This window comes from Apteryx mantelli, chromosome 18 (assembly GCF_036417845.1).
Source record: "Apteryx mantelli isolate bAptMan1 chromosome 18, bAptMan1.hap1, whole genome shotgun sequence".
Taxonomy (NCBI): Eukaryota; Metazoa; Chordata; class Aves; order Apterygiformes; family Apterygidae; genus Apteryx; species Apteryx mantelli.
The window spans coordinates 160,450-183,406 of record NC_089995.1 but is presented as its reverse complement, the minus strand read 5'-3'; positions in this window follow the sequence as shown (position 1 = coordinate 183,406).

Here is a 22,957-nt window from a genome sequence, read left to right as displayed (position 1 = left end):
TCCAGGTGCCGTGGGCGTCCCCCCAGCCCCAATGTTGGAGTTTGGAATTGGCACGGCGCAGGTGAGCAGAGTGCCCATGGGGCTTTGATGTAGGGTGCTCTTGCAGACGAAGCTGGAGCTGACTGGCCTGGGGGGTGACTGCTTGCGCTCTGGTTTGGCAGGTGATGATGGCGAATGAAGTGACTGAAGGAAGATCAGAGAGGATGTGGCTGCCATTGAGGACAAATGCTGACCTAGAGCACTGCAGAAACTAAGTTGAGGGGCAAAGGGTGTTGATGTCAGCGCACACACAGCCAAGACTCAGTGTAGTATGGGCTCTTCTGGATGAGTGCTGTGTGTGAGACAGAGGCGGTGGGGTGTGCATGGCAGAAGGTGAGGGTGTGCTAGGCAGGGCAGCTCCAACCTGTGTCTGTGTTGTTCTGTAGTCTGTGTGGTGTGTGTTGTAGCTGTGCTATCTTTTGCTCAGGTCTTGATGTTGCTCTTGTTCCTCGTGCTCAGGGAGCACAGCCCACACTGTGCAGCACTAGCGCGGTAGGCATCCGTTGACTTTTGCTTGGTCTGACTCATCAGCTTTGTGCCAATGGATTGTGTCCTTTTCTGTGCAGTCAGCTAAAAGCAGCGGTCTGTCCCACTGGCTTTGCATTGTAGCTATTTGTTGCCAGTCATCTTTGCAGCCATCTTTGAGATCCTCTTGGCCGTTCTTCTTCCGTGTGTTTCTGGTGTTCTTTCAGGGTTTTCTTCCCTGTGTTGTCATGAACTCAGGTCTTTCTTGCTGGCCTCTTGTGCATCAATATTCCTGACTTTGCCAGCCCCTTTCCATCATGGGTGGTGGCGTTTGACTCTCTTCTGGGCTTGTCCAGAGCATCAGAGCCGCATGGTTTTAGCATTGTAGGGCTTTCTGGCTGGCAGCGTCTTATGTGTAGGAGTAGTTCTTTTTGTGTGGGGCTCTTCTCCATGTTTGTGTTTGATATTTGTGTGTATGTCTGTCTGTGTGGGGCTGGAGCTGCCTTGCCTGTGGGTGTTAGCAATGGTAGCATGCAGAGTGTGGCAGTGATGAACTAGAATGGTGATTGGTCAGCTTCTGTGTGTTCCACCTTATGTTGTTTTTTTGTAGATGTGGCGCAGCATTCCCAGCGGGCCCGAGGGAGATGGAGGAAGAAAGGGTCATGCCCTAGGAAGGTGAGCTAGAGATTTGTTGCTGAAAGCAGAGTATTGCGGTCAGCAGTTCCCTGGTTAATTTTTGCTTTGTGCTTGTAGGCGTGGAGGAATGTGGAGAGCGGGTCGTTCGCGTGCAGGAGGAGCACGGCAAGGTGAGTGTCGGTCTGAGAGCGGTGGCAGAGCCTAGCATAGGGCTGTTGTCTCATTGGTGCTGTCCCCATTGCCCACTGCTGTTCTGGTTTTACAGGTGCATGACAGGCCTTGGCGTGGCGGCCGGTTGCATGGTAGTTGGGATGGGCGAGCAGAGCAGGTGAAGGTGTGGGAGCAAATGGTTGATGTGGGTGGGCTGTGGTTTTGCAGGTGTGACCCGAGCGCCTGCTTTCTGTTTGTGTTTGCAGGTTTTGCAGGAAGTTGTGGAGAGGCAAAGATGAGCGTTGACAAGAGCCTGAGCAGGTGAGAGGGGGGCGCTTGTTGGGTCAGAGGTTTCTTGTGCGGTGGGTAGTGCTGGGCTGCCTGTCGGTGATGTCTCTTGCTCTGCTTTTTCAGGTCCTGTGTGGGCCTTTCCCAGGCATGGCTGAGGATGTCAGGTGAGCAGATTCCTGATGGGTGTTGTGGGATTGGTGAGTATCGCCTGGCAGAAGAGTCATTTTGTTTTGCTTTTTCAAGGTGCTGCGGGTGTCCCCCCAAGCACAATGTTGGAGTTCAGGATCGGTGCGGTGCAGGTGAGCGGAGCGCCCATGGAGCTTTGGTGGTGGGCACTCTTGCGGATGAGGCTGGAGCTGACTGGCCTGGGGGTGACTGCTTGTGCTCTGTTTTGGCAGGTGATGAAGGTGAATGTGGTGACCAGAGGAAGATTAGAGAGGATGCAGCTGCCATTGAGGATGCCTCTTGAAGACAGATGGTGACCCAGAGCACTGTAGAAGCTAAGCTGAGAGGCCATGGGTGTTGGTGTGTCTTGACTCTGTGTGTGCGCGCGCGTGTGTGTGTGTGTGTGAGTGCTGACAGTGAGTGTAGTGTGGAGGGCTCTGTGATGGTGTGCTGCTTTCCCCCCCCACCACTGATGTGCTCTGTCCCCCTCAACCTGATTTCCCTGTAAACAGCACATATGTAGGGGCTAGTTGAGCATGTGCCAACTAAGGCCTGTCTAGTATGCAAATATGACTGTGAGTCAATCATTCCCCCCCCATAAATAGGGGGCAGGGTTAGGTTTAGGGTTGCTTTGGGGCTAGGGTTGCTTTGGGGCTAGGGTTGCTTTGGGGCGGGGGGGCAGTGCACATGTGCGTGTGTGTGTGCTGGGCTACATGTGTGCATGTGCATGAAGGGGTGTGCGTGCATGTAAATGTGTGCATGAAGGGGTGTGCGTGCATCTGCATGTTGGAGTGTGCATGTGTGCACATGTGCACGTGTGTGCTGGTGTGTGTTCATGTGCATGAAGGGGCGTGTGTGTGTGCATGTGTATGCTGTGTTATATGCAGGCATGTGTGCACTAGAGTGTGTTTGTGCAAGTGCATGATGGGGTGTGTGTGTGTGCATGTGCACTGGGGTGTCTGTGCATGCCTGCATGTGTATATGTGTGCTGGGGGGGGAACATGTGTGTTTCTTATGTGCCTGTGTCCGCTGGGATGTGCAAGTTCGTGTGTGTGTGCGCACTGGCATGTGTGTTTGCTGCATGTGTGTGCTGGGCTGTGTATGTGCTTGTTCATAGTGGGTGCCCTTCATGTGCATGTGTGTGCTAGGGTGCACATGTGCACTGGTGCATGCATGTGCTTGTGCATGTGTGCATTGCAGCGTATGCTTTCATGTGCATGTGTGTGTCACCAAAATCGGGAGAAAATGCTACACCAACGTAGCATTAAGAAGCAGACATTCTCTTTATTATGGCACTGGGTGCACGGGGCATAGCTCCACCCAACGTGCACCCTGTGTGCCTCATCATCTAAAGTTTCTATTGCTCTATCATATGTATATGCATTAAATTTCCAGGAATTATTATACATATTCATTCTATTTCCTAGAACTAATTATTACATTTACATAATCCTTATGCATGTGGTCTGACTCTCTGGGGGTCTTCTGTGGGGGTCTCTGGTGGTCCCTAGTAGTGTCAGAAGAGGTGTCACTCAGCATCTTGCCATGAACTTTGCTCTACTTTTCCATACGTGGTCTCAACTTGGCCTGCTTGCTTGTCTGCGAAAAGCTGTCTTGGTCCTAATTTTGGCTCCAACTGGCTTCTGCTGGTTTACCTGTACTTTCTCAGGATGTATCAGTCCCAGCTGCACCTGTGTCCTTGGGTATGTTTGTCTGAGGCTCCTGTTGAGACTCCTCCTTGTCCAAGCTGGTAACAGTTCACCCATTCCCCCCCCTTCCCTTTGAGACTCTTTCTTGTCTGGGCCTTTTAGTAGCATGTGCTGGGGTGCACATGTGCGCAGGGGTGGGCATGTGCATATGTATGTGGGTGTGTGCACTGGGGTGTACATATGTGCATGCATGGGTGCACTGGGGGTGTGTGGGATGCAAGCAGGCATGTCTATATGTGCACAGGGGTGTGCATGTGTGCACTGGCATGCATGTGTGCACATGCATGTGTGCATGGAGGGGGCTGTGCGTGCTGGAGTGTGCGTGTGCGCACATAAGCATGTGCATGGGGGTGGGCGCATGCATGAGCAGGCACATGGACGTGTGTGCGCTGGGGTGCGGGACTACGTGCGAACTGGTGTTTGTGCAGGTGCATTGGTGTGTGTGTGGGGGGGGGCCTGGGCACATGCGTGGGGGGCGGTGCACGGACACACGCGTTGCGTGTGGGGCCGCCAGGGCAGCGTGCGGGTCTCGGCGCGCTCCCTGGGTGCACCGGGGGCCCCTGCCTCCCTCTGCTCTTGCGGAGGGGGAGGACGATGTAATCGGGGGTTCTGACATCATCATAGCTGCTCCTGACGGGCGAGCGAAGAATTAACAGGACTGAAGTTTGGCAACTGATATGCAAAAGAACTGATATGCACAAGAACTGATGCGTGCAAAGCTGTTGAACAGAGGAGTTAACAGGACTAAAGAAGTCTACCAACCGATATGCACAAGGATTGATATGCGCAAGGTTGCGGATTGGAAGCATTAACAAGACTGAAGAAGTTTGCCGCCTGGAATCTGCACGGACCCCCGCAGGGAGGGAAGAAACAATACGGAGGTGCTGTGGTCTTGCCTCGCTAGCAGGGTCCTCCCAAGCAGACAAACAAACAGTCCTGGGATTGTGAAACTCGCAGAGGTCAGCAAAAGCGTTGTTTGCCCAGAGCCCCAGCCGTATAAAAAGAGACTTAGGAGCGAGGAGAGTCTGAGCAGGGACGGGAACGTGACCTGACCATCCTCTCCGGCTGGACCGTGAGTATTCCCCCTCCTCCCCTTTTCCTGGGACACTGGGTTAAGGGAACTCCTCGAGGCTGAGAGTCCTCTCACTAAGAGAGTGAACAAGAAAGCTTTCAAGCAGGGATAAGCAGTCCTTCCAATGAAGAGCGCAGTAATCGGCGGTTTCGGGTTATCCTTTCTAAATTAGTAACAGAGGGGTTTGTGTTATCCTTTCTAAATTAGCAATCGCATTATTTTAATGGATGTTACTAATCTAATAATTTGTGTGAGGAAATAAACATTTTTTTACTATTATTATGCTATTGTCTCAGTCGTTGCTGTGGAACCTTCATAGCGTGACAGTGTAACAGCTCCTTCTGACATCACCCCAGTTCTGCTCCCGGCTTCCACGCCGGGGTGCACCGCAGGGCGCAGTGGCACCTCGAGGTGCCAGCTGCTGAGCGCCGCCCAGAGCCCCTGGGCTTCCCAGCACGGGCTGGGAGCCTGAAATGCCCGCCGGCACCTGCGACGCACCCCGGGGCCGGCCCCCGCAGCTGCCCCAGCCCTCCTGCCACCAGGTACCGGCACCTGATGCCCCGCCGCTGCGCGCAGCCGCTTGGGATTTTACCGGGCTCTGTTCTCCCCTTTCAGACCCCATGGGGTGGAAACCTGTCCCCTGGGGCACCGCCATGCAGCCGCCGCCAGTGCCCGTCCTGCCGCCAGGGATCCTGTGGGAAGGCGCTGCAAAGGAGGCATGGGTGACCAGGTGCGGAGCCACCGGCGGGCTCTTTCTCCAGCTATCAGGGCGCTAAGCCGGCCCATCTCCCCCTGGCCGGGCCCAGGCCCGCATCTGGTGGGGCGACCCCAGTGGCAGCCCCCACCTGTCGCACCTGGCCGAGGACCTGAAGGGTGGTTTAAAGCGGGGGGGGGGTGGTCCTCGGTCAGGTGTGATGCCTTCGCTGCCCCCTCACCTGGCCAGGACCTCCAGTCCCTGGCGGCGAATTTGTACCTCGCAGGAGCTCACTGAGGGCCTGGCTTCACCGGCGCAGCAGGTGCAGGTCTGCGCGGTGCAGGCGAGGGGGCGGCAGAGCATCGTGGGGGGGTGGCGAGGCCCCTGGTTGCGCTGCCCTGCTTTGCAGCCGGGACAGGGAGGAGGGAAGGGCTTCGCCTGCTGCCACCCCAGCTGGGCACCCCGGCCCGGGCTTTCTTCTTTGCACCGGCCCAGCCCCGCTCCGACCCCCCTCTTGCCGGCTCTGCCCCCCAGGCCCTCGGCTGCCTTGGGAGTACGGAGAAGCCCGTCCTGGCCACTCTACTGAACACGTACGTAGTGCTGGCGGCAGCACCCGTCCCTGATGTGCTTTAGGGGGGTTTCCGCCTGCTTGGTGCCGGTGGAGACCCCGGGCTGCGGGATCAGCCCACAGTTGGGTTACGGGGAGAAGGGGGTGGTGTGGAGGGCGGTGGCAGAGCCGCCGGGTGCTGGGGGCTTGGGTGCCACCGGGCTCTGCCGGTTTTTTGTTCCAGCTGCGCGGATGCAGCAGAGCGCCGGTGCAGTATGAAGTCACCCGGAGCCTCGTCCGCCTGGGCGAGCCCGTCCCGTCCCATCCTGTCCCATCCCATCCCATGTGGTCCCCATGCCAGGGGGCTCTGCCGGCCAAGGCGCATTATCCCTCACGGTGCCCCCGGCGCAGGCTGCCTGGCGGCGGCGGTGGTGCTGGAAGAGGTGCTTGGGCACCTGTGGGACAGAGGCCCCATGCAGAGCGTGGACTTGCTGCTGGCGCTCGGCAGCGCCCTGCATGCCCGCGCTGACACTGCCAACCTGCTGCGGCTGCTGGGGCGTGAGCCCCTCCGCTGGGAGCGCCTGGAGGACGAGGCACAGGCGGCGCTGCTGGAGCGGCTGCATGCCGAGCCACTGCTGGTAAAGCCAGGGCCGCGCCACCGCTCGCCCCGCCGAGCCCTGCCCCGCATCTCCCCACAGTCTGTCCAGCAGAGCGTGGCCGCGGCCGTGGAGGCTCTGCAGATGGAGGTGCAGATCTGGGGCGTTTTGGAGAAGTAGGTGGCGCGCGGTGGCGCAGGAGCCCCCAGGGCGGGAGCCGTTGCCTCCTGCCTCTCCGCTGCTGGGCACCTGCTGGAGATGCGCGATACGTGCCCTCCCCCTGGGCTCGTTTGCCGCTCTTTTGTTTGTGCCGAGTCCCATCTCTCCTGGTGGGATGGGGTTTGGCTGCAAGGGGCTGCAAGGCAGGAGGCCGGGAGAGACAGAGACAACTCCAGTGGGATGACACCACCATCCTGGGGGACCTTTCTGTGCCTCCACAGATGAAGGGAGAGATCTCCAGGCTCTCCGGGAGCCAGGGAAACGCTGAGCTGCCTTTGGTGCTCGGCTTTAATCCTCCCTCACACCATGCTGCAGGGGACCCTGGGGGGGAAGCTGGGATGGCAGGATTGTGCCCTGTGCCTCTGGGAGAGGGGGATGCAAGTCTCCTGCTTGCCTTGCTCCTTGCTGATTTTCTCCCCCTCTTGACAGGCAATTGCAAGCGAAGCATCACCTGGTCCAAAAGCAGGCTGTGGTTTCGCTGGTAAGTCACTTTTCCCCCTCTAAACGCCCAGAAATCGCAGTGCTGAGTTCCCCCAGCTGCACGCAGGTGGTGGCACAGGCTCTCCGGCCTCCAGAGTACCCACTCCCGCGGGGCGAGCATGAGCCAAGCTCCTGCCATCCCTCTGCTTCCCAAAGTAGATCACCAAGATGCTGTCCAAGCTCGGAGCCAGTGGGAGGCACTGCTGGAGGACCCACGGCTACCGTGTCCGGCAGATGAGGCTTTCGGCAGGTAGGATGCTCCGTGGCACTCGGAGCCGGATGGCTTCGTCCCCGTGCAGCCGCTCACCGCTCCCGTTTATCCTCCTGCCTGCAGGGAGCGTGCGAAAGCCCGGCCAAGCCTGGAGAAACCCCCTGGAGCTGCGAGGCGATGGGGACCCCTGGCCTCTGGGATCCCGCCGGCAGCTCAGGGGGGCTCTCGGCAGCAGGGACCTGGTTTGGAGCGGCAGCAGAGGAATTAAAAGATTTTCTGCTATGGATTTTGCTTTTTCTCCTGGAAGAGTATTAAATGCAGCATGTGGCACGCTGGGGAGAGCTGTATGGGCTGTGCATGTGTTTCCATGAATAAGGAAGGGGAGGCCTCGCGGGGGCAGATTGGGGGTTCTGGCTCCTCGGCCTGATGGACATTGTGAAGGAGGAGACGCAGGCCAAAGCGAGCAGGGGAAGGTGCAGCACAAACTCCAGCCTTTTGCCCCCCAAATCTGCCCTCAGGTGGGACGCAGATTGAGTTTTCCACTTCTTTGCAGCACAGAACTTCATTGCTTTAGATCAGAGGGAAACAGAGCCTGGGGGGGGTCTTCGAACCCAGGAGAAATCGGGGACTGTCTGAACCGGGCTGTCCAGGCTCTGCTGTTCACAGTGGGATCAAGCCAAGGGTTTTGCAGCAGCAGGGTCAGTGCAAAAGCATTTTGCCTCCCATTGCCCCAGCTCTGCCGCTGCAGAAGGGTGGGAGGGGTGCACGTGTCCACGCTGCCAGTGGTGCTTTGACTGGAGAGCCAGGAGAGAGAAAAGAAATTAAAGAAGATGAAGAAAAGCCTCTATTGCATAATTTAAATAATTTAAAATGAGCTCTGCATGCATCTGGGCTGGGGGGACGGAGGGGAGGGCTGCCCCGAGCTGCCCGGCAGGGCTCATGCCTGGGGCAGTGGCCGGCCGTGGAGCCAGGGGGACCACTGCGCGCTGACATAGCCTGACTTTGACGCTGCTGGAGGAAGGGTCTTTTCGGGTGCCTGAGGGTCAGTGCAAAGTTTGCTGCCGCCTCAGAGTCATGGGGCTGATAGTGAAAACAACCCTAGTGGCAAAAAACACCTGCAAGAAAGTGGGGTGAGGGGAGCGGATTCTGCGTAAAACCATCCGGCTGCTAAGTTGTCTTTAAAAAAGAAAAAAGAAAAAGAGAAAAAGTAGAACCACCCCATTTGGGTTTCTGCTGTATGAAAATCTGATGAGATTCAGATCCTCTTTCGGGATGCCCATGTGGAAAGATCTGGGCAGCCTCATGGAGGGAGCCCTGCGCCCCATCGCCGGCCCTGCAGCAACGCACCCCAAGACGCCCAGCGGGGCCGCGGCAGCCTGTGGTGGCGCGGTATGGAAACCGCCACACTAGCGCGCACGGTTGGTTTTAGCTGCCGCCAAGCCGGTCCTCTAGGCGCAGCCTCTTTTTTTGCACGTCCGCTCTGCTGTCTCCGCGGTATCACTGCCTCCAGGGCTAAGTCACAGCAAAGTGGAGGCACCTGGCAGGTAGCATGAGGTTTCGGTTCATCCTCCATTCATATGCTGCCTCCTGCGAGCCTGTCGTCATAATAACTGTCAAGTTTAGACATTAAAAAAAAAAAAAAGGCAATTGGGAACAACACGAGCTTAGGTGCTTCAAGAGCTGCAGCGTGCCTGGGGTTCCTGGATGCGGTGTGGGAACAGGCTGCTTCTGCTCTGTGCTGCAGTAAAGTCCTGCTGAGCGGCCGTGGAGCGCGGCAGCTGAGGTCTGTTTCTAGCATAGGCTTCAAGGTATTGCATATGTACAAAACTATTCTCTTACTGACCTGTTTCATCCAGAAAGGCAAGAGAAGATACTGTAGGTACCAAACCAGTTTATTCCCCCCTTGAGCCAAATCTTCAGAAGTACTTGCCCATTTCAAGAAGCAAACAGCAGGATTAAAACCAGCCTATAATGGTTAGGTACACAGTTTAAGTGAGGAAAATGCTTACCCTGCTTAGTTGCACAAAAGACCAGACTGCCTTTACACACTGAGTTGTCTTTGCATAGTTGGCTGTTGTTTACCTCCAACCTACCCAACATTTTCTGCCCTAAAGCACAGCAACTAGCCCAGTTAATTTTCAGAAAAGGGCTTCAATGAGCTTGCTATCAACAGGTTGCTCTCTTCCATGGACTACTTGGGAAACTGAAGGAGGAAATTTCCCTCTCCTGCCCCAATGTGAGTGATCAAACACTGGATTAGGTGCAAATTTGTAGAATCTCCATCTGTGCTGATATTTAAAATTCAACAGGATCAGGCTGGAGCAATCTGATCTGACTGAACCTGCTTTCACAGAATCACAGAATAGTTGAGGTTGGAAGGGACCTCTGGAGATCATCTAGTCCAACCCCCCTGCTCCACCAGGGTCATCTAGAGCACATTGCACAGGACCGCGTCCAGGTGGCTTTTGAATATCTCCAGAAATAGAGACTCCACAACCTCTCTGGGCAACCTGTTCCAGTGCTCTGTCACCCTCACAGTGAAGAAGTTTTTCCTCATGTTCAGATGAAACTGTCTGTGTTTCAGTTTGTGCCCGTTGCCTCGTGTCCTGTCGCTCGGCACCACTGAAAAGAGTCTGGCTCCATCGTCTTGACACCCTCCCTTCAGATACTTGTACACGTTGATAAGATCTCCTCTCAGCCTACTCTTCTCTAGGCTAAACAGGCCCAGCTCTCTCAGTCTTTCCTCATAAGAGAGATGCTCCAGTCCCCTAATCATCTTTGTAGCCCTTCGCTGGACTTGCTCCAGTAGTGCCACATCCTTCTTGTACTGGGGAGCCCAGAACTGGACGCAGTACTTCAGATGTGGCCTCAGCAGGGCTGAGTAGAGGGGGAGGATCACCTCCCTCGACCTGCTGGCAACACTCTTCCTGATGCAGCCCAGGATACCATTGGCCTTCTTGGCCACAAGGGCACATTGCTGCCTCATGCTTAACTTGGTGTCCACCAGCACTCCCAGGTCCTTCTCGACATAGCTGCTTTCCAGCAGGTCAGCCCCCAACCTGTACTGCTGCATGGGGTTATTCCTCCCTAGGTGCAGGACCCTGCACTTGCCTTTGTTGAACTTCATGAGGTTTCTCTCCACCCACCTCTCCAGCCTGTCCAGGTCTCTCTGAATGGCAGCACAGCCCTCTGGTGTATAGGCCACTCCTCCCAGTTTTGGATCGTAGGCAAACTGGCTGAGGGTGCACTCTGTCCCTTCATCCAGGTCATTGATGAAGAAGTTGAACAAGACTGGACCCAGTACTGACCCCTGGGGGACACCACTAGCTACAGGCCTCCAACTAGACTCTGCGCCACTGATCACAACCCTCTGAGCTCTGCCATTCAGCCAGTTCTCAATCCACCTCCCTGTCCACTCATCTAACCCACACTTCCTGAGCTTGTCTATGAGGATGTTATGGGAGACAGCGTCAAAAGCCTTGCTGAAGTCAAGGGAGACAACATCCACTGCTCTCCCCTCATCTACCCAGGCAGTCATCCCATTGTAGAAGGCTATCAGATTGCTTAAGCATGATTTCCCCTTGGTGAAGCTTAAGCATGCTGACTACTCCTGATCACCTTCTTTTCCTCCACATGCTTGGAGATGGCCTTCAGCATGAGCTGCTCCATCACCTTTCCAGGGATGCAGGTGAGGCTGACTGGCCTGTAGTTCCCCGGGTCCTCCTTCTTGCCCTTTTTGAAGACTGAGGTGACACTGGCTTTCTTCCAGTCTTCAGGCACCTCTCCTGTTCTCCATGACCTTTCAAAGATGATGGAGAGTGGCTTAGCAATAACGTCCACCAGCTCCCTCAGCACTCGTAACTCAGCACTTTGAGGAGGAGGTTGGACTTGATGACCTCCAGAAACCCTTCCCAACCTAAATTATTCTATGATTCTATCTGCAGATTGAAAACGATCTTTTTGATCTCTAAAATGAAGAAATAGGCCTACCTTCCTTGCATGAAGGTGCAAGATATTTTATGCCATATTGACCCCAGAAATAAACTCTTATTTCAAAAGCTACAAACATTTCATGTACCTTCGTAATAGTGAGTAGCTTCCTTCTTCGCTTCAAAGACATCTTACTGAAACAAATCAGAAGATTTATCTAAATAGAAAAACTTTAGGACTTCAAACTTGCAATAGAGCCCCTCCCTGCTCCAGACAAATGCCCAGATAAATGTTATTTGCTTCGATGTTTGCAGAACTATGCAATTCAGTACTGCCTTTGGAGCAACAGCTCCTTCTTTTCCCTATATGTTGCAGCTGACCTGCAGCCTGGGCGTTGTGAAACATTAGTGGAGTGACACGCTGAGAAACAACTTCAGTATGAAATGTGATATTCTAAATGTGATATTCTAACACTCAGCTTGCCGCTTTGGAATTCTTTCTTCAGAAAAATGGTGTTACTGAAGTACTTGGTGTATTTATGACTCTCGATGCAGTTTAATGTCTGTAAATTAGATCTCCTGCAAGACACCAGGCCTTAATTAGGAGTCTCAGCAGATGCACTGTAATGAAGAATCTTTCTGTGAACTAATTTCCCCTGCCCTTGGTTAGGGGTCCAGTCAACATCTATTCTAGGCTCCCCCTATAGACAAAGGAAGCAATATCACCTTCAGAGGACAATTCATCCCATCTTAAGATAAGTGTGAGAAGCAGAAGGAATCATCCTCTAAGGGTGTCTTTGTTGTCATTGATTATAGGACATGCCCGTCTCATTCCTGCCCTTAGTACTTTTTACTAGTGAAACTGATGACATAAGTATCCTAGCAAATTCAGGGAACCCTGGTCTGTCCCTATCAACTCACAAACAAAGCTTAACAAAGCTTTAGACTGCAAACTTTAATATAAATTCTTTTAATAATAATAAGACCATATTCATGTAAATAGCAGTACAGTGTAAGATATCAGAGTAATCAGTTCTGCTTATCTGATTCTGAAGAACTGCAGTGCAACTCCATGGAGTTTAAGTATGCCATCTGAATGTGAATCCACCTCTGTTATTAATTATGATCAAACTTGATAATTCTTCCTCTCATTAAAATCCACAGTCCTGATACACAGTTAGCTGTTTTTTCCACAGAAGACTCCTGTTGTCTCTAATAACACATCTACCCTTGGACTTGTATCCTTTGTTAGATAACCTCTTTGTCTCATGGACCATCTAGTTTCAGGCAGCCTGCTCATCTGTGGAGCATATATTTTGCTGTGATAACCTGTTCATCTGTGGACCATCCAGGCTCAGATTGTGTGTCCATCCATTGGGGTAGATTTTTCTTCAAATGCAGATAGAAAATTCTTCAAGTAGGTAATCGCTGGTGATTTGCTTAGAGTTCTGGTGCCTCTGCCTTAACACTGCCTTTGCACTTGCACCTAATCCCACATATATTTTTCTTCTAAGGTCCTTGAATAATTAACTCTTTTGAAGAAAAGAAAAATAATGGTCTATTGGAAGATGTTGACATAGATATCGTGCTTTAGTAAACAGTTTGCCATTAACCTCTCTCTGTTCTTGCAATATCACTTGGCACTTATTGAAATTACTTTACAATAAGATGATGAAGAAAGCTGTTCTGGGAAGCTGAGGAGCCTTTGAGACATATGAACAAAGACCCTTCCCCTGATTCTGGCAGGAGTTTAAGGACATCTCTACCTGCCAGAAAAGCTAGCTTATTTGTGCTACTTTGAGGGCTTAGAGGTTGTTCGACAAACTGTTGGCCTTCAGAGCAGAGAGCTGAATTGGGTTACTCGGCTGAAGAGTGATCTGCTCTGACTGTCCCTAGCAGGGAAAGTCATCAGTGGGGCTTAGGCAGGCAGAAATGTCCCAGGTAACGCAGCCCCGGTTAGACTGTGCTTACAGTGGCTGCTCGTGTTGTGGAGTGAGGGCGACTCCTGGGACAATGAATGTGCAGTGCCATGTGTAAGATGATGAGTGAGGGAAGCTCGTCTCTTTGGGCTGCACCATGAGGTCTGCAATGTATTTGCATTGGACCGAGTCCTCTTCCAGACTGGATTAGACTGGCAATGTAATGGCTTCCGGAGTTCTCGCCTAGACTACGTGAAAGCCGTGGTGTTCAGGAGATAGCCGGGTTAAAAGTGGATCAACAGGTATTGCTTGTCTGGGTTATTTATCTTTCTTTGCTGTAGTCCTCTCTCACAGTTTAGTCAGGAATATCTGAAACCTCCATGGTATTCTAGGAAGCATGAAAATGTTTGCTTGCAGAAAATTTGTACTTCTAGATCCTGCCAGTGTTGCTCTGGGAACTGACTGGTTATTGTTTAATAACACCTGTCAGTCTTAATGATAAAGCTATGGATATGGAAGAGTGGAACATATTTCTTCCTCAGACACTACGTTTACACATTAAGGGGTCTAAGTGGTTCAGGATGGGCAGAATGGGTTGCTCTGAGTGATGACCCCCAGTGAGAGGGAGTGTAGCTTTTTATGGGACCTTTACTTGCAGTCCTTCCTAAGGATAGGGAAAAATGGTCTTACACCCATTTGTCTAATAACTCTGTGTATTGAGGCAGTGTTATGGCAGATTCCGTTTCCTTCTCTGTGCTACTTCCATGGCCATGTGACTGAAGTCTTTCTCTACTGAAGCCAGTGGCTTTTTGTTCTCTAAGAGCCAGCTCCCTGAGTCAGATGGAATGTGATCCAAAACCAGAACTCAGGGCAGCATTAAGCTGCATTAACGTGGACTTGAAATAATTCCATAAACCTGAGCTGGTCACTCTACACTCTTCCTGTAATTCATAGATATAAGTATATACCTTTCAAGGGAGACAGAGACAGGTGTGATCAAACTATGGAGGCAAACAGACTTTTATTTGCCTTCATGAGCTATAGAAAGAGCCTACAAGTTTGGTTTATGCTTTGGCAGCTCATTAACAGAAGTCTAAACTTAAGTAGGATGAATCCCAGCCTCAGCATTTGTAAAAAATTCTTCTGTGTGCACATTTTTAGCCTGCGATGCATGTGAATTGGTTCAAGGATATTCACCCACAACAAAAGAGGGTAGGCTGTCCCTCAGGACCACCTGCTGTGTGGTAACTTTGTTCTTGCATGGAAGACTCAAGTCGCCCACATCACTAATACTGTAAACAGTTTAAGGTGCCTGATGAATGTGACCCGGTTTTACTGAAAGGTTAATGATCACCTTCAGACTGGGAGTCAGGAAAAAAAAGACTACAAGGATGTATGAGGTAAGGGAATGGAAACAGAACATGGAAGCAATACTGCTGAACTGGTACTAGTTAGCAACAGTTGAAAACAAAGCTGGGATGTCTTCAAGGCATCAAACTTGAAAGTAAAAACTTAGGTGAAACTAATCACCTTCAAAAGTGTCACAATTGTACTTTCTCACAGTAAAGCTGTAGCTCTTGCTATTACAGAAAAGATTTTAATGTTACAGTTATTTCTTTCTTCACTTCTGCATTCACTTTTCTCCTACTTCTGTTGCATAACGAGCAATTATTTCAGAGTAAATTCATCCATGAACAGCTGTACTCATCATTTTAATTTTTTAAGCACCTGTTCCAACTCCTTTGGAGGTTTTATTGACTGACAAACAATTTTCTCCATGTAACAGTCTGTTCAGTGCCTCATTTACCTCCTTGGTCCTCAAGCTGTAGACTGTGGGGCTTACCATTGTATAAAACACAGATATCACCTGGTCTTGGTCAGGCAAGGAGCCAGAGCTGTGGGGTGTGTAGCTGGAGTGCCAAAGGATATGGCATAAACTATCAAGTGCACAGGATGCACAGGTGGAGAAGGCTTTGTGCCTTCCCTCGCTGGAGTGACACCTCAGGATGGCAGAGATGATGTAGATGTAGCAAAATGCGTACCTCCAGTATGACAAAGATGTCACCTAAGATGCAAAATGCTGTGAGGATGATCTTGTTAACCCCGAAGTCAGAGCAGGAGAGGCTAATCAGGGGTACCACACCACAGAAGTGACTGGTGATGCTGGAATGGCAGAAGGACACCCAAAAGGCACAGCTGCTGTGTATCATTGAGATTAGAGACCCACAAGAATAAGAACCAAGTCACAGCTGGATGCTGAGACTTCATGACATGACGGCTTTGTACAGCAGTGGTTTCCAGCTGATCATATGCCATCACAGCCAGAATGAAACATTCGTTGGTGCAAAATGTAGAGAAACAGTACATCTGGGCAGCACAGCCACCAAACGAGACAGCTTTGCTCTCTGCTAAGAGACTGGCCACAGTCCTGGGGGTGATGACTGAGCAGCAGAGGTCTAAGACCTCTGGGAGGAGGAACTCAGCTACTGTGGTGTAATTTTCTCCCGCCGTTTTGCTCAGATATTTGTTCACATTAGGTAAGCAATCTTGTCTTGATACACTCTGGAGAACAACTGGCAAAAACTGATCATGATCATATGCTCCCGCTAGCAGTGAACAGCTTACTTCCTTTGGTCAATGAGGACAATACTGATTTCATCCAACATGCCATTCTGAAATGTAATCACTTGTCTGTGTTATCCCAAACCAGCTGTAACATACATTATCTACCTAGATTGTTCCAGTGTGAAGCTGGAGCACTATGAATGCCACTAAGTCACAGTCTAATAATGGGAAATACATAGGTATCAATGTTCAAGAGCTGTTAGTGGGAAGTAGGCTAAATGAGACTGGAAACAGAAGAAATAGTCTCTGACAGATCTTAAAGAGGTAGTAACATTTCCCAGTTCTTTGAATTCTTAAATCAAAATTACCTATGCTAGTGAGCATTTCAATTACTACTGTTTCCAGGGTCTGAGGGCACTAATAGGCCTTGATGGGCCTGATCATCCTCGCCTGAGGCATCCACTTGCACCTCCTGCCCATGGGCCCAGGAGCCCCATTTAAGCTCAACCCTGGGCCTTCAGTTTCTTCTGAGCTACCCTAGAGGAGCACTGATCTCCAGCTCAGCTCAGCTCAGCTCAGCGTGCAGACTCCATTGCTCTGGACCCTGCCCTGTGGACTGACTTCCCAGCTTGACCCTGGACCTATCTTGCCACTTTGGGCCTGCCCAGTAGGCACTGGACTGTCTCTGTCCCTGGTTACCCTCACCAGGCCTGATCCTGGCTCTGACCCGCAGGCTGACTTCTCAGCTTGACCTCATACCTGCTTCATCACTGTGAACTCTCCTGGTCATCTGGATTCTTGGTTGAACTTGGCTGCCATCTCTAGGTCTTCTCTGCCCACCTGGCTCAGGGCCAGAGGGACAGGCCCTGGCTGGAGCATCCTGAGCTTATCATTCTACACATCCTGAAATGAAGGTTTCAAATGCATTTGTCTGCATGGGATTACAATGATATTCCATAGTAGATGTCAACTGCACTTAAACTCCACGACTACGAAAAGAGTTAAATTCATATTCTTTTTCATTTATCATGTCTTTATTAAACCAAAGGTAAGTAACTGCAATTTGTTTGCACAGAAGAATACATCACTACAATCTGCTGCTGCTGTATCAATTCTATCAATAAATTGGACATACAAGCCACAAAGAACACGTGTGAAAATGAGGCTATTCTAGGATTCCTAGACTGTAACATTCTAGTTCCACATTGTCCTGAAATGATGTTTTGCTAAATTTCAGTCTACTTTTAAATAGAAACAGACTTTATCTCTGTTATTTCTGTTTTGTATAACAGAGATGGTCTCTTTCCAAAATGTTGAGAAGATTTGGATTTATTCCACTCTTGGTAATACCCAGCACTCTGAAAAATAAGGAGATCTGAACAGGCTTTCATCTGGTTAACGATGGAGCTTCTATATGTATGTATAGACATCTGGAAATCAAGGGTCTATAAGCAAATCTGGTAAATAATCCAGTCCTTACTGAAAAAAAAAAAAAAAAAGAAGACTTGCAAGCAATTACATAGCAACTTATGCTTGGATCATACAAGAACTTCCAAAGTGAACACAGATGTTACTTCCCAGTTGAGAAAGCAAGCAACTCCATCTGTGTTGAAATCGAGTGTTATAGCAGGCAGGATTAAGCAGTGGGTGTAAGAAAATGAATGGCCATACTTCATAGCAAAGAAACTAGAGATGGGAAATAGATCTTTCAGCTACTAATTTCTAAGGCCAGGAAAATGCAAATTTCATACTATCCAGTGCAACTAGTAAATTCCCTCCTATGCAATGTAAGAGTTAGAAAAAAGAAAAAGAGAAGTACTTTTTTTTTTTAATTTGATCTTAGTATGTAATATGGCTCAGATATCTTTCTCAGCTCCAATATTTCAGGATACGTGAGAAAGTAACCGGGTTATAATTACACTCAGTGACTTGGATTCCCCAATTGGAAGGACAAGATGTGAGGTTTTTGCTGTCTGTGCTTTGGCTGTCTATGATGTAAGATATATGATCTCAGAAGTAATCGCCTTCACCTAAGCTCTGCATCTCGTGTTCTTCATAGTTTACAAAGAAGATTCATGGATCCCGGGCTATGAAGATGTCTCTTCTAAGAAAAGATGAACAGCGCCCAAGAAGTGCTTTTTTTTTGCCTTTTTTTTTTTTTTAATTAACCTTAAAGGAAGATTAGATTGGTGAGGTCAGATGGACTCAAATCTGCTGCAGAGGTTTAAATTTGGGTAAGATAAATCAATGCGCCCACCTATGACTGGAATAAGCTGGGACAGCCTTTTGCTCAAGCCTATGACTAGATGCATAGTCAACTATCTGAAAAGAGCATGTCGGATATTTTTGTGCCACAACACTCAGATATGATGCAATGCAATGTTGTTCAGTACAAGATAATACAAGATAATACATTAAAACAAGTAGCAGCAGTAAACAATAAGTATCACCTATTTACAAAATAGAAGCTCTCCAAATGATGTATATATATATAACTGATGGTATTATCAACAAACATTGAAAAACGGAAACTTTCTCAACCATCTTACTTATTTAGAATCCCCATTTTCAAACAAATATATACGGTCCAAAAACTTTCTCAGCTCTGTGGACATGCTATGATCGTGCTTTGCCACCAGATGGCGAAGGCACAAACCTGAGTGTATATAAATGTGTATACACTGGTGCTGATGTTTTCCGGTAAGTTGAAGATGGCTATTTTATTTGTTGGATTTTCTTTAGCCATAGTAGGGCGCTATATTTTAAAAAACTTTTCTGAAAATTGTCATAATTCTCCTGCACAAGTTAATTATGAAAAATCATGCAAGGGGACATCCATAGGTAAAGGAGGAAGTGACACAATCCAGTATTATAGCTGGGGAGGCAGCACAAGTATTTTGGGAAGCAGAGTAAAGGGAAGACAAGAGGATTTTCTTCTGTGAGGTGAATCGAATAACTGTGAAACTTCCACCTTGCAGTAATTAAGTTACTGTGCTCCTTCAGCAAATTATCCATTATGAATGTATTAATTATGTCACCAAATACGTCAAAAGTTCAACATCTGCCAACAAGAGAAATACAGGGAGTTACATTATCTGTTTGTGTTAGAGTAACTGACTCGTAGGATTCAGTTCATCTCGCCTAAATTCAGGCATCCTACTGAAGTACCTCATGCTGGTGCCTAGGTGGTTTGAGATCTCTCAGTAGAGATAAAAGGGAGAAATTAGGGAGGACTGTGGGTGAAAACGCTCATGTCATCTACCAGGAAGTATGTAAAAGCTTTGTCTGAATCTAATCTAGTCATCTAAACCCCCTCTGTACTCAATGGAGAGAGACAGGCAGCTCCTGGAGATGATTCAACCCACCCTAAGGAAGAAGCCCTCTGTGAAGATGCTAACTTCTTTCTGATGAACACAGAGGAAGCCTGATTAGCTTTAAATAGGTCACTTGCATACAGCTAAAGCTCAGTAAGGAAGTCTTCCTGTATGTTTTCCCCAAGTGTTTCACACCTATGAGCATTTGAAAGAGTAATCATGGAGCCTGGCCTCCTGCATTGCTGTGGTATGGAAATACAGTGTGATGGCATGGCGCAGAACTGCAGGCTTGGGAGGGTAAGGCTGGTGGATTTCCGGGGCAGGATTTTTTTTTTTTTTTTAACACATGCACGTGCAATTTCACACATGCTTTCTCCATGTCATGTTGATTAGGCTCAATGCATCCCAGATTTTGGGATGTGCATAGTTTACTGTGCACATAAAGACAGTCAGAACAACACACGGTGCAGCTCAGTGTGATATTTCAGAGAATGTGAAATGCATCTCCTGAACATAGCTGTGCAGTAGATCCAGACCCATCATGGATCTTGAGCACATGCCACATGTCTATACAGCAGATGGGATTCATCTCCCTGCAGTTAAGCTATTTAAAAGTTAGGTGACTAAATCTAATCTAGTTGTCTAAACTGCCTTTGTAGTAAAGGAAGGAGACAGGCCGTTCAAGAAGATAATTCATCATCTCTCTCTTGCAAACTCATCTTACATGGACGTGGGACCTTTCCATTTCCACTAATTTCCTGCTGGTATTTTAAATGCTATCTTAAATTTGCCCTCACTCCCACCCCTGCAGAAAGAGAAGGAAGGTCAGAAGCAGTGGGGGAGTCATTGATATTCCTGGTGGAGGCTGCTCTCCAAAGATCTCCCATCTTTGGGCAAACAGTGTTTCTCTTCAATGGTGAATTCCTACTTCTCTAATCTTCCTTTTGCATGAGAGAGCAATGTTGAAACACTGAAATGTCTTCTGGGTCAATTATGCTAAATTTCAATTGAGAAAAATCAAATGCTTCATTTTGATCATTTTGAATCATTTAATTTCAATAAAGAAATTTTTAGATATTTCAGAATGTATACCATAGACATTGCAATACAGTCATATAGTATGTAATAACAGAGTGTGTTTTGAATTAAATGAAGCTAGAGAAGAAAGTAGGTATGAAAAATGCTTTGGAAACTGGAAGTGCTTCTCCATCTCAGATGTAACAATGGATCAAAGTCAAACTATACCAGCTGACTAGCTGGGCAGTTGGTTTAAAAGGAAGCGCTAAAAACCTGGGAATAGGAGCACTTACAGAGATGATTTATTTATTTATTTATTTATTTTTCCTTGGGAGATGTTGTGCTGGAAGCGGGAAGGGGACCTGTGGGAAGATGGAGGCACTGTGGGATGTGTGGAGGAATACCGGGGCTATTAAGGTAGTGGTAATGCTGCATGTGTGTCCATCGCATGCATCTCTAAGCACACGAGGCTTATCAGCTGGAAATAACTGAGTATGTAATTACCTCACAGGAACAGCTTTTGGGAAAGAGGTCTTCAGATATGCATGGGGGTGAGGGCAGACTGAAATAGCAGCAGGTGGCTATGGCCCAAAACTGAAGGGGCCCAGCTGGACTTCAGGGAGAAATAAAAGAATGGTGGAAACAGTGAATTTAGGAGCAGAGTTATCCAGCTACAAACGAGGGACATGTCTGCAGAGGATGCGCAAATGACTTTTTTGCAATTTCTGATCGCCTCACAGTCTGTTATTGCTTGAAACAAGGTAAACCCTGGCCTCAGCTCAGCTCAGTTCTGCCATTACGAGCATTCACAGTATGTGTCGTTACCTGTGGAGGCTAGGTTGAGTGCCAGTCTGGACTTCCAGCTGCTTGAGCTTATCTAGGTAGTGCCCTAAACTGCGCTTCTCACGCTCGCTTCTGTCACTTGCTCCAATTACTCATTTATTCTCCTCCTGCTAGGCTGAGCCATGTCTCCTTTTAGTCCTCTCCTCCCTTCCTCTGCCTTCCCTCCATCCAGAGTCAGCGTCCTCACGCACAACCTAACCAGGCCACCACAGCGGGACCATTCTTTTCCCAAACAGCCCCTGGAGTCTTCCTCAGCTGAGTCCCTTGCTCCAGGAGCTCAGCCAGACCTTGGCACTTGCTTCACAGACCCCCTCGGTGTTGGCTGTAGCCTGTCCGGCCACCAACACATCCAGGTTCCCCCACCCCCTGGACTCTACCTTCTTCAGCCATGGCCTTGCAAAGGAGGCCACAGAGTTGTGCAGGGACAGCCCTGAAGAGCTGGAATTTACTACCCGCTGCTAAGGATACAGCAAAAAACAAAGACACAATTGCCAGTTTGGGGAGGGGGCTGTTCTTCCTTCCCTGCCCCACTCCTTCAGTGACCACCTCCATTTATGCTCCACTGAAATTTTCCAGGGTTCTGCTCTGTTGGGGTCTTGGCAATTTTGCTGCCATTACTTAGAAACACAATTTTTAATTTAGTTTTAGAATAAAGAACATTCTGAGGGAGCCTAGCAGGGAGGATGGAGCCCACCTGCAATGTCAGCTGCAGCGAGGGATTATTCCCTTGCAACAGAACTACCTCAGAGCATCTTGTCTCTATGTCTGAAACACAAATGGCCATGAAAGAAAAAAGGATTGCTCTCAGCCCCATGTCTGAAGGCAGCAGCTAAGTCTGTAATTGGCCTGGGGTCATAACGAGCATCCTTAGTTGGACAGCTCAAGACCTGACAAAGCTCATTAATCCCACTATTAGTCACAATCAGATTGCTTTGATCGCGTTACTCCAGGAACATAGTCCTGGTGTGGCATGAGAGGGCTGAACAAAGCCCTTCTCCAGACAAACACTTGCCCCTCTGCTGCCTACATAAACCCCATAGTGACAGCTCCTCAGCTATAAGGCCGACAACCCTCGGTGGAAGCACCAGTCTGCAGGGTTACACAATGCAGTAGCATGCACAGTGCAAAGAAGAGGCCTAAACAAATCTCAACAGCAGTATGGCATGCATAAAAAGACTTTTCCTCTCCTTCCGAGCTTTCTATTTGCTTTGAGATCCAAAGCTAGGATTCAAAAACTAGAAAAAAAAAAACAAAACAGCCAGGAAATTGCGATAATAATGAGTGTATAGATGTAAAATCGTGTGGCTGGGCACCAGGGGGAATGGCTGCTTATTTGTCTTGTCCTGGTTGCTGCACTGTGGATCGAGATGAAACTCCAGAAGATTTCAGTTGCCCCAAACATCCTGACCTTTGAGAGCCTTTTGGAGAGCAAGTGCCTTTGGCAGGGCAGGAGTTTGGTAGGGAATCTGCAGTTTGAATGCAGATTAGAGACAACTGAGAGTTGCAGGACTTGGCCAGAGCGAGGCCTCTGAAGTGACAGAGGGAGAGAGACTCTCCTGGTGGGCCAAGAGGGCCAGGGCTGAGTTTTCTGCGACCAAAAATGCCACTGAGAGGTGTTGACCTGGAAAGCAGGGCTCAAAGGAAGAACTATTTTTCCAAGGACTCACTGAATTCAGAGATGCATGTTCAAAACTTTTTATTTAAATTGCTCCCCCAACAGGCCTGGGATTATTTGGGCCCAGCATAACATCAACTAGTGCATGCATGTATTCTCCAGATAGACTCCTGAGATTTTTTTTTTTTTTTTGCTGGGCGAACGAATATCCTTTTTACAAGCAATATGTAACATCTACTTGCAACTGGGCTAAAGGCCTCTTTTTTTTTCCTGAGTAATACTTCACAAGTACTGCAATTATTGCATATGGACTGAATATTTCAGTATCTAGAATAGAGAGAGGCTAGTAATGCTATTCTTATGAAATATTTCTCTACTTAGGTAAAATTCACTAGGCCTTGGTAACCGTATGACAAAGCTGATAAAAAGAACAGCATAATACAGACACAGCTGAGGACGCTTTTGGTAATTGCTGATATTT